Source organism: Pagrus pagrus (assembly GCF_965226575.1).
Source record: "Pagrus pagrus genome assembly, chromosome: 17".
NCBI lineage: Eukaryota > Metazoa > Chordata > Actinopteri > Spariformes > Sparidae > Pagrus > Pagrus pagrus.
Window position 1 is genome coordinate 27,247,904 of NC_140201.1, and position 8,999 is coordinate 27,256,902.

At 46.1% G+C, this 8,999-nt stretch overlaps 1 long non-coding RNA gene across 1 annotated transcript; it reads right to left on the minus strand.

The window, feature by feature from the left end:
• Nucleotides 1-7,442: 7,442 nt before the first annotated feature.
• LOC311272328 lies at nt 7,443-8,773 on the minus strand. The gene is made up of 3 exons (XR_014624549.1): nt 8,724-8,773; nt 8,582-8,642; nt 7,443-8,502 (listed from the first exon to the last, which is right to left on the minus strand). It is a non-coding gene; the product is annotated as an uncharacterized lncRNA (long non-coding RNA).
• Nucleotides 8,774-8,999: the final 226 nt, after the last annotated feature.

Sequence of the window (8,999 nt, forward strand, 5' to 3'; positions counted from 1 at the left end):
CCTGACAGATAGGAGGCAGCAGGTGAGGCTGGGGGAAATCACATCCACAGTCAATCAGCACAGGCGCCCACCAGGGAAGTTTGCAGACGACACAACGGTCATCGGCCTCATCCGGGATAGTGACGAGTCTGCTTACAGACGGGAGGTGGAACAGCTGGCCCTCTGGTGTGGTCAGAACAATTTGGAGCTGAACACGCTCAAAACTGTGGAGATGACAGTGGATGACAGGAGTAGCCCCCCTACACTGCCCCCATCACCATTTTCAACAACTCTGTGTCTGCTGTGGAAACCTTCAGGTTTCTGGGATCTTCCATCTCCCAGGACCTAAAGTGGACTCCCAACATAGACTCCATAATCAAAAAGGCCCAGCAGAGGATGTACTTCCTGCATCAGCTCAGGAAGTTCAACCTGCCCCAGGAGCTGCTGATCCAGTTCTACACAGCAATAGTCCAGTCTGTTCTCTGCACCTCCATCATCGTCTGGTTTGGATCAGCCACCAAACAGGACAGGAAAAGACTGATACGGACAATCAGGACTGCAGAAAAAATCATTGGTGCTAAACTGCCCACCATCCAGGACCTATACTCATCCAGAGTCAGGAAACGGGCAGGAAACATCTCTGCAGACCCATAACACCCTGGACACAACCTGTTTGAACTTCTCCCCTGTTGTTCTTGTTCCTTCTAGCTGAATGCTTGTTATGTTATGTTTATGTTCATGTTTACTTCTATGTACATCGTGTGTGAAGAAAAAACAAAGTCAAATTCCCCGTATGTCTTTCACATACTTGGCCAATAAAGCTGACTCTGATTCTGATTCATACTTGACACACTTGGATATTTGCCATTGTGGTGGTTACTGGATCTTGTTCAGGGAGATTGCCATGGTCCGCTCTTAGTTCTGCTAGCCACTGAGCATCGGTGTTATGTGATGCCTCCCTTTCCCATATGTTAGCCCAGTATTGTTCAGTCCTTAGCCTGGGTGGGTCTGTTCTCATTTACTCTGCCACTGGGAGTACACTTTGAATGGTTTGTTGGAGAACATCCTGTTTATTCTCCTGGCCTCTACTTCTCTAGTTTATCTCTTAAGGTGGGTAGTCAAGGCTGTGAGCCTTTGTTTGGTAGTCTCCAGTGCCTCAGGTATGGACAGCTTATTGTAGTTCTTCGACACACCTTTCTGCAGTTCTGATAACTGGCTAAGTTCTCTCCGTGTTGCCTTGATGCGCATATATATATATATATATATATACTTCTTAGGTAGTTAGTAGGTAGTCCACTTCTTAGGTAGCCCTTTCTTCGACACACCTTTCTGCAGTTCTTGCATGATGACAAAGGTCCAGCACCTTTTACTTTTCAAAAACAAGTTAAAAAGTGCTTTACAATTAGGGATGGGTCGATACCACTTTTTCATGTCCGATACCAATCAGACAACATTGAGTATCTGCTGATATCGATATCAATCCAATGCAGCCTTTCCTCTCTTAAACAACAAACCTATAGATAATACATTGGTATGGAAGCACTTTGTTTAACCTAGCCATTTAAAAACATGCTTAAACTATAGAACAAATATTCTACTTCTCTTAAGGAAGGAATACATAGACAACATCATGAATCAGTTTTGCAGTAGTGCTGCTGTTACGTCCCCTGGGAGGTCTAGGGACTGTGGGGAGTGATGTATTACAAAGGAAACTTAAATACCAGATCAGTTTAAGGCTTTATTATGTTGCCCAGGAAAAAACAAGGATTTACTCGTTGAACACGCAGAGTGAAAACACAAACAGAAAACAAACTTCCCTTTAAAAGCACAGGGAAGCCGATGGCACTACACAAAGCTTCCAATAACTGAAAAACACTGGATGGTTCGGTCTGCTCCCGCTCTTCAAACACACACACACAGCACGGACGCTGCTGGATGACCCACTGGCACCAGCCACAGCTCTGGCCCCAGCTTAAATCATTCCCCTGATTAACAACTGGAGACAGCCATGCACAATCACCTGCCCTGGTGGGGGAGGGCAGTACCTGGAGGACACATGAGCACACAGAGGAGAGCAGCCACATCCACACAAAACCACACACAACCACTGATGGCTCTTAGGCCGTAACACCCCCTCCCATAAGAACAAACCACTGTTTTGTTGATATGAGAGGAAGGAACCTACATCACCCTACAACCAATAACTACACCAGTGTCTAGTTAAATTTCACAAAAGATAACACTATCACCATGTCCACCATCACCATAAAATTGTCACCATCTCACCCACGAGAGAGCGCGTCAGCAACCACGTTCTCAGATCCCCTCTTATGCTTGATTTCAATGTTGAAACCTTGTACGAGCAGGGCCCACTGCATCAACCGCTGGTTGTGGTTGTACATCCGGGCCAGGAAAACCAGAGGGTTGTGGTCCGTGTACACAGTCACCGGTGATGGACTTGAACCCACGTACACCTCGAAGTGCTGCAGGGCGAGCAGCATGGCCAGCGTCTCCTTCTGGATGATCGAGTAGTTCATCTGGTGCCATTTGAATTTTGATGAGAAGTAGCACACCGGATGACACACCCCGTCTGCACCGTCCTGCAAGAGCACTGCACCAGCTCCAGAGGAACTTGCATCCACCTCGAGCTTGAAAGGAAGAGAGAAGTTAGGAGCAGCCAAGACAGGAGCACTGCACAGAAGGGACTTAGCAGCATTGAAGGCATGGTCACATTCACCAGTCCACACAAAAGGAACAGCCAGACTGCACAGTTTAGTCAGGGGAGTCACCACAACAGAAAAGTTCTTACAGAAACATCTGTAATAACCAGTCATCCCCAAAAACCGCCTGAGCTCACGCCTAGTAGTAGGGACCGGATATGCCAACACAGCAGCTACTTTAACATCAACTGGACGAACCTGCTTACCTAGGTAGGTGACCGTAGCCTTGCCAAACTCACACTTGGCAAGATTAAGGATTAATGACGCTTCAGCAAGCCGTTGGAACACTACCCTCAGGCTCGACATATGACTCTCGCAGTCATCAGAGTACACTACCACGTCGTCAAGGTATACATTACAGTGGGGTTCACCCCCTAACACTAGGCGCATGAGACGCTGGAAAGTGGCGGGTGCGTTCTTCATGCCAAATGCCATCACAGTGTGCTGCATGAAGTGGTCCGGTGTGACGAAGGCTGATATGTCAGAGGCTCTTGGTGTTAACGGAACCTGCCAGTATCCCTTAAGGAGTTCTAACTTGGTGATAAACACAGTAGAACCAATGCTGTCAATACAGTCTTCCATGCGGGGAAGTGGAAATGAATCTGGCACAGTAACTGCATTGACTTTTTACGGAAATCCGTGCAAAACCGTGGGGTACCGTCAGATTTAGGAGCCAGCAAGCAGGGGGAACTCCATGGGCTACAACTGGGCTTGGCTAGGCCATTTCTTAGCAGATAGTCAACTTCCTTCTCCATTTGCTTTCGCTTTTCTATGGGACAGCGGTAGGCATGTTGTTTAATAGGGCGAGCAGAACCAACATCAATGTCATGCTGTAACACACTAGTACACATTGTGATCTCGTTGATCTGCTCTGTACATGCGACATCTATTGCACGTCTGTCCGTCCTGGGAGAGGGATCCCTCCTCTGTGGCTCTTCCTGAGGTTTCTTCCACATTTTTTTTTCCCTGTTAAAAGGGCTTTTTTGGGGCAAGTTTTTCCTCACTCGAATCGAGGGTCGAAGGACAGAGGGTGTCGTCTCTGTACAGATTGTAAAGCCCTCTGAGGCAAACTGTGATTTGTGAATTTGGGCTATACAAATAAAATTTTATTTGATTTGATTTAGTATGTGATGGCACATCCCCAGCCAGCATGGGGTACGAGCACAACAAGCAGAACACCTCACCTCGCTGGACTTCCGTAAGATAGGAGGGGCGTGGCTCCATGCTAGCTAAATACTCAGAATTAGTCAGCCTACCACACTGTACACCATCAGAAAGCCCCAACAAACCATCTTCTGACACAGGCATCCCACAGACCATGGAGGCTGAGCTTGTGTCTGGAACAGCCGTCTCCAGAGTGCTTTCCTCTCCCCGTGGGCAGCTTCTCTGGAAAAGATAAGGCTTTAGCATGTTAATATGACACATCCGGGTTTTTTTCCGGCGTTCTGGAGTGTGGATGACATTATCCGTCTCTGAAACTCTACTCTCCACTATATAAGGACCTGAAAAACGGGCAGTGAGGGCAGATCCAGGTATAGCCAACAAAACTAGCACCTTATCCCCTGACTGAAACTGTCGCTCAACTGCTTTCTTGTCATACCATTTTTTCATTCTACCTTGTGAGGAAGAAAGGGCCTCCTTTGCCAGTGAAGTTGCACAATGCAGACGCTCCCTACACTGCGATACAAAGTCCAAAACATTAATCTTTGAAGAACCAGACATGAACTGCTCCTTCAATACCTTCATCGGGCCCCGCACATTGTGACCAAACACCAGCTCCGCAGGACTGAAGCCTAGGGTTTCCTGCTTTGCATCACAAATGGCAAAGAGAATGAACGGCACCCCTTCATCCCAATCTTTCCCTGTGTTGTGACAGTACTTCCTTAGCATGGACTTAAGAGTCTGGTGCCAGCGCTCAAGAGCACCTTGTGACTGAGGGTGGTACGCACTAGACACTGAATGAGAGACACCCAAGACCTCTAATGTCCGCTTGAAAGTTCTAGACAGGAAGTTTGTACCCTGATCCGTCTGCACGACTTTTGGCAGCCCAAAAGTTGTGAAGAACTTTGTCAGCGCCTTAGTGACTGCCAAAGCAGTAATTTTCCGTAAAGGAATTGCCTCAGGAAAACAGGTGTTAAAAGAAACTGGTTACCAGACTTTGTTCTGGGTAATGGTCCAACACAGTCTACAATGGCTCACCAACAGCAGGAATGGGACGCAATAGGGCAGGATGCACGACCTGGTTCGGTTTACCCACCATCTGACAGGAAATGCAGGTTTTACAGAAATGCACAACACCGCACCGCAAAAACAAACAACAAAAAATAGATTTTCAAAAGGATTCCGGACGAGCCCCCAAATTATGTTACGTCCCCTGGGAGGTCTAGGGACTGTGGGGAGTAACGTATTACAAAGGAAACTTAAATACCAGATCAGTTTAAGGCTTTATTATGTTGCCCAGGAAAAAACAAGGATTTACTCGTTGAACACGCAGAGTGAAAACACAAACAGAAAACAAACTTCCCTTTAAAAGCACAGGGAAGCCGATGGCACTACACAAAGCTTCCAATAACTGAAAAACACTGGATGGTTCGGTCTGCTCCCGCTCTTCGAACACACACACACAGCACGGACGCTGCTGGATGACCCACTGGCACCAGCCACAGCTCTGGCCCCAGCTTAAATCATTCCCCTGATTAACAACTGGAGACAGCCATGCACAATCACCTGCCCTGGCGGGGGAGGGCAGTACCTGGAGGACACATGAGCACACAGAGGAGAGCAGCCACATCCACACAAAACCACACACAACCACTGATGGCTCTTAGGCCGTAACAGCTGCTTTTTTATTTTGACTTCTTTACACCCAGAATTTTTAGCATTTTTCAAACATTCAAAATTAATTTCAAAGTGCAACTGCATGTGCGACTCAACACTCGTGTAGTCTATACCTCAATGACAAAGCAAGTTGCTATGCAGACCATAACCCCTAACTCTATAAAATATGAAAAAACTAATTAAAGTTAAAATAAATATAAAATGTACATTTGAAACAGTTTGGTAGATTGCCATCTTAAGAAACTCACAATGGAAACTTACACACCAAAACTAAGTAGAAACAGTGCAAGAAGTCATATGTAACCTTCTGAATTTATTTGTACGTAAAACACCTGTATAAAAGTAAACAGTAGAATGAATACAATTCCAGCATTAAGATATAATTGCAATGTAAACATAAAATATTTGGTTCAAGTTTTCCCCAAAGTTGTTAAGACATAGTTGTAGCAGCCTCCCCCTTCAAAAACTGTTTTTAATAGTCCTAATATAACTTAGGTTTGTTCACTTTAACATGAGGGGAAGATTCTTATTCAGAAAGATGAGCATTTCAGCCCTCTCAGCTGTCAGCCTGCTCCTCTTTTCATCAATAATAATGGATAATAATAATAATGGCTGAGGTAGGTCTGCACTTCAATGCGCGCACTTGCGTGGCTGACTCTGGACCAGGTGCTACTGTGCTTTCCTCCAGCATTTCATGCAAAACATTTCTAAGTGTGCTCTTGCTTGTAGCTGCCACTTGCGGAGTCTTGTTTGCAGGCTCTGATGCTTCTGATGTGGTCTTCCTCAACACATCTTCCAACTTCCTGACCTCTGCTATTAAAGCATCCTTTGCATGTCTTGAGATTTCTGCATCTGTGAAATACCTGGAATAATGATAATACACTTATGTTACATTTAAAATTAGCCTACCTTTTATATCAAGTGATTAATGTTATTCTGAATGTGGCAGGACGGTCTTTTCTTTTCCATCCTTTCCTCCTCCTCCTTGCTCAATCCACATGAGGTGTGGATCGGCGCACTGATTGATGGGCGGCGCTGCGCACTTTTTTTTATACTGGTCTGGTTACACTTGCGACCCCTCTCTTCTTTTCCAGTTCTGCTCGTCCCCTGTGGTGGCTGTGGCCCTGCGTGGCAGAGCTGGTGCAGGTGTTTGAGCCTTTGTGGCGTGTCTGTGAGTGTGGTGGAGCCCTATTTGGCATGGCGGATCATCTTGGCGCACGTTTCCTCTCGTAGCACAACAGTGTGGCAGACTGCTGTCGCCGTGGGGCCGAGTTGCCCCGCTGGAAGTCCTCCTGACTGTGGTTGTGCCTCCTTGTGTTTGGATCAGGCAGAAGCTGTGCAGTAACTCTGCTAACTGGCCTGCTGTGACGCTGCGCCGGTGAGGTCCATTCAAGTGTTAATTCGTCGCCACGGCTCCCTGGACGACGCTGCTGTTTTGTTTGGCTCTATTGTTTGGCTGCTGCTGACTTTAGGCAGCTATTTTAGTGTCATTTAAAAATTAATTCTTGTTGTTTTCATTTCGGGGGGTTTTTCTGGGTTAAGTTTGGTTCCAGCATCCCCCTCACAGAGCTGTTATCAGAGCCCTAAAGTTCCTGGGCTCTCTGGGGGCTGCTGCGTGGGTTGATTATTGATGTGGCAGTACAAGGGTTGGACCAAAAAAAGAATTAAATTAAGAGAGGGAATTTACTTAAATCTATGATTTCTGTAACCTAAACCGCCAACGCCACCTGGGGAGTTTCACCCCAGGACCTTTAAAGTAAAATTAAGTGAGTGTAACAATAATCAGCAAAACAAAAATGACACACAGGTACGTAACTCAAAATGGCAGGAGACGTGGTTCAGTAAATTATAACAACCAATTTTATTTTCACAACAAATATTACAAGTTTAAAAATCTAAGGGGAATAAATGGTTCCTGTAACGATGAGAAGACACAGCAGGAAGGGGTAGGAGGGGAAGGAAATCCTTCAAGTTACAGAGCACCCCACTCACACGTGAAACAACTCAGATTTTAATGAAAAGTGTCCAAACAAAAAAGTGTTACACAGCACGCAGAGGGAAACCATCACCCAGGGACACCACCTCCACCGCTGGCTCTCAGCTGCTAGGAACAGGAAACAAAAAGGGACAATTAATAAGGGAACCACCATAAACAATAAACAGTCAAATAAACAAATAATATTATAACAGTCTCCAAGAAAAACCAAGAAAAACAAAAATAGAAAAGAACTTCTTAATACAAGGTTAACCAGAAAACACAAATTAATCCAATAGATTATTGGTTCTTAACCAAAACCAAAAGAAATAAAGAAACCAAAAAGGAACCAAAGAAAATAACCTCTGGCCAGAGATAAATGATTTCTTAATTAAGTAATCATGAAACAAATACTAAACCAGGGAAAATAAAGAAAACAATCAACAGGAATTCTAAATCTGATGGTTCACCTGGGCCCCATCATAACCCCTTGATTCACACACTCACATACACACTCACACTCGTCAACACGTTTCACACACACACCCGCACACATGCACGCACACACACACACGCACACCCAACACACACAACACACAGACACCAAACAGCCACGATCCCTCATGGTACGGCCACCCTGCCTGTAACTGGCCACAAAGGACGGGGCGGAGGGAGTGTTTTCGGGCGACAGGTGTCGGAGTCTATGAGCTGAATGCAGCAGCGAACAGAGAATGCGCCGAGGTGCAACGTGGAGCGGCGGTGAGCTCCGCCGACAATTAAAAAGTCAGACAGTCTACAGTCTATACTGAGTCGCGGCTCGACCCAGGGCCCGGTGAAGCAGCAGTGATCCCACAGGCTACTTATCTTTAATGTGTCCAGGCAGTAGTAGGTCCCGATTTTGCAGCCGTCCTTGTGACCAACCGAGGAGGGAGAATGTTTTGCTCTGTGGGAGATGGAGCGTCTCGGGTCCGCGGATGGAGAGTCCGGAAGCTACAGGGAAAATCAACAGGTTGCCTATCAGCTGATGACACTAAGGACTCAAAACACAAGAGATGCTGCGAGTACGCACCTTACTCCTCCAGTCACATGCGTACTGGAACTGGGACAGTAACCGCGGCCACAACTACCCGCTAACAACACAAATAAAATAGATTAACACCATCCAACGAGAGCCAGAACACGAGCAGCAGCACTGCAGCCATGCACCTTACCTGTGTGGAAAGCGGAGAACTGCAACCAGGAAGTGGGTGGGGCTCAGTGCCAGGGAACAAGAGGAAGACAGGAAGGGCTAGAGCCTCCCTATATGCCCTCACCTTCCTACCTCATAGGCCAACCCACTCAAATTTAATTTGGAGGCAGAAATGTGACTGCCCATACCATTACATATATACATACACATATATATTTGGTTATTTTGGGTTCTTTTTCATAATACTTTATTGTTGATTTTGGTGTGTGTGTGTGTGTGTGTGTGTGTGTGAGAGAGA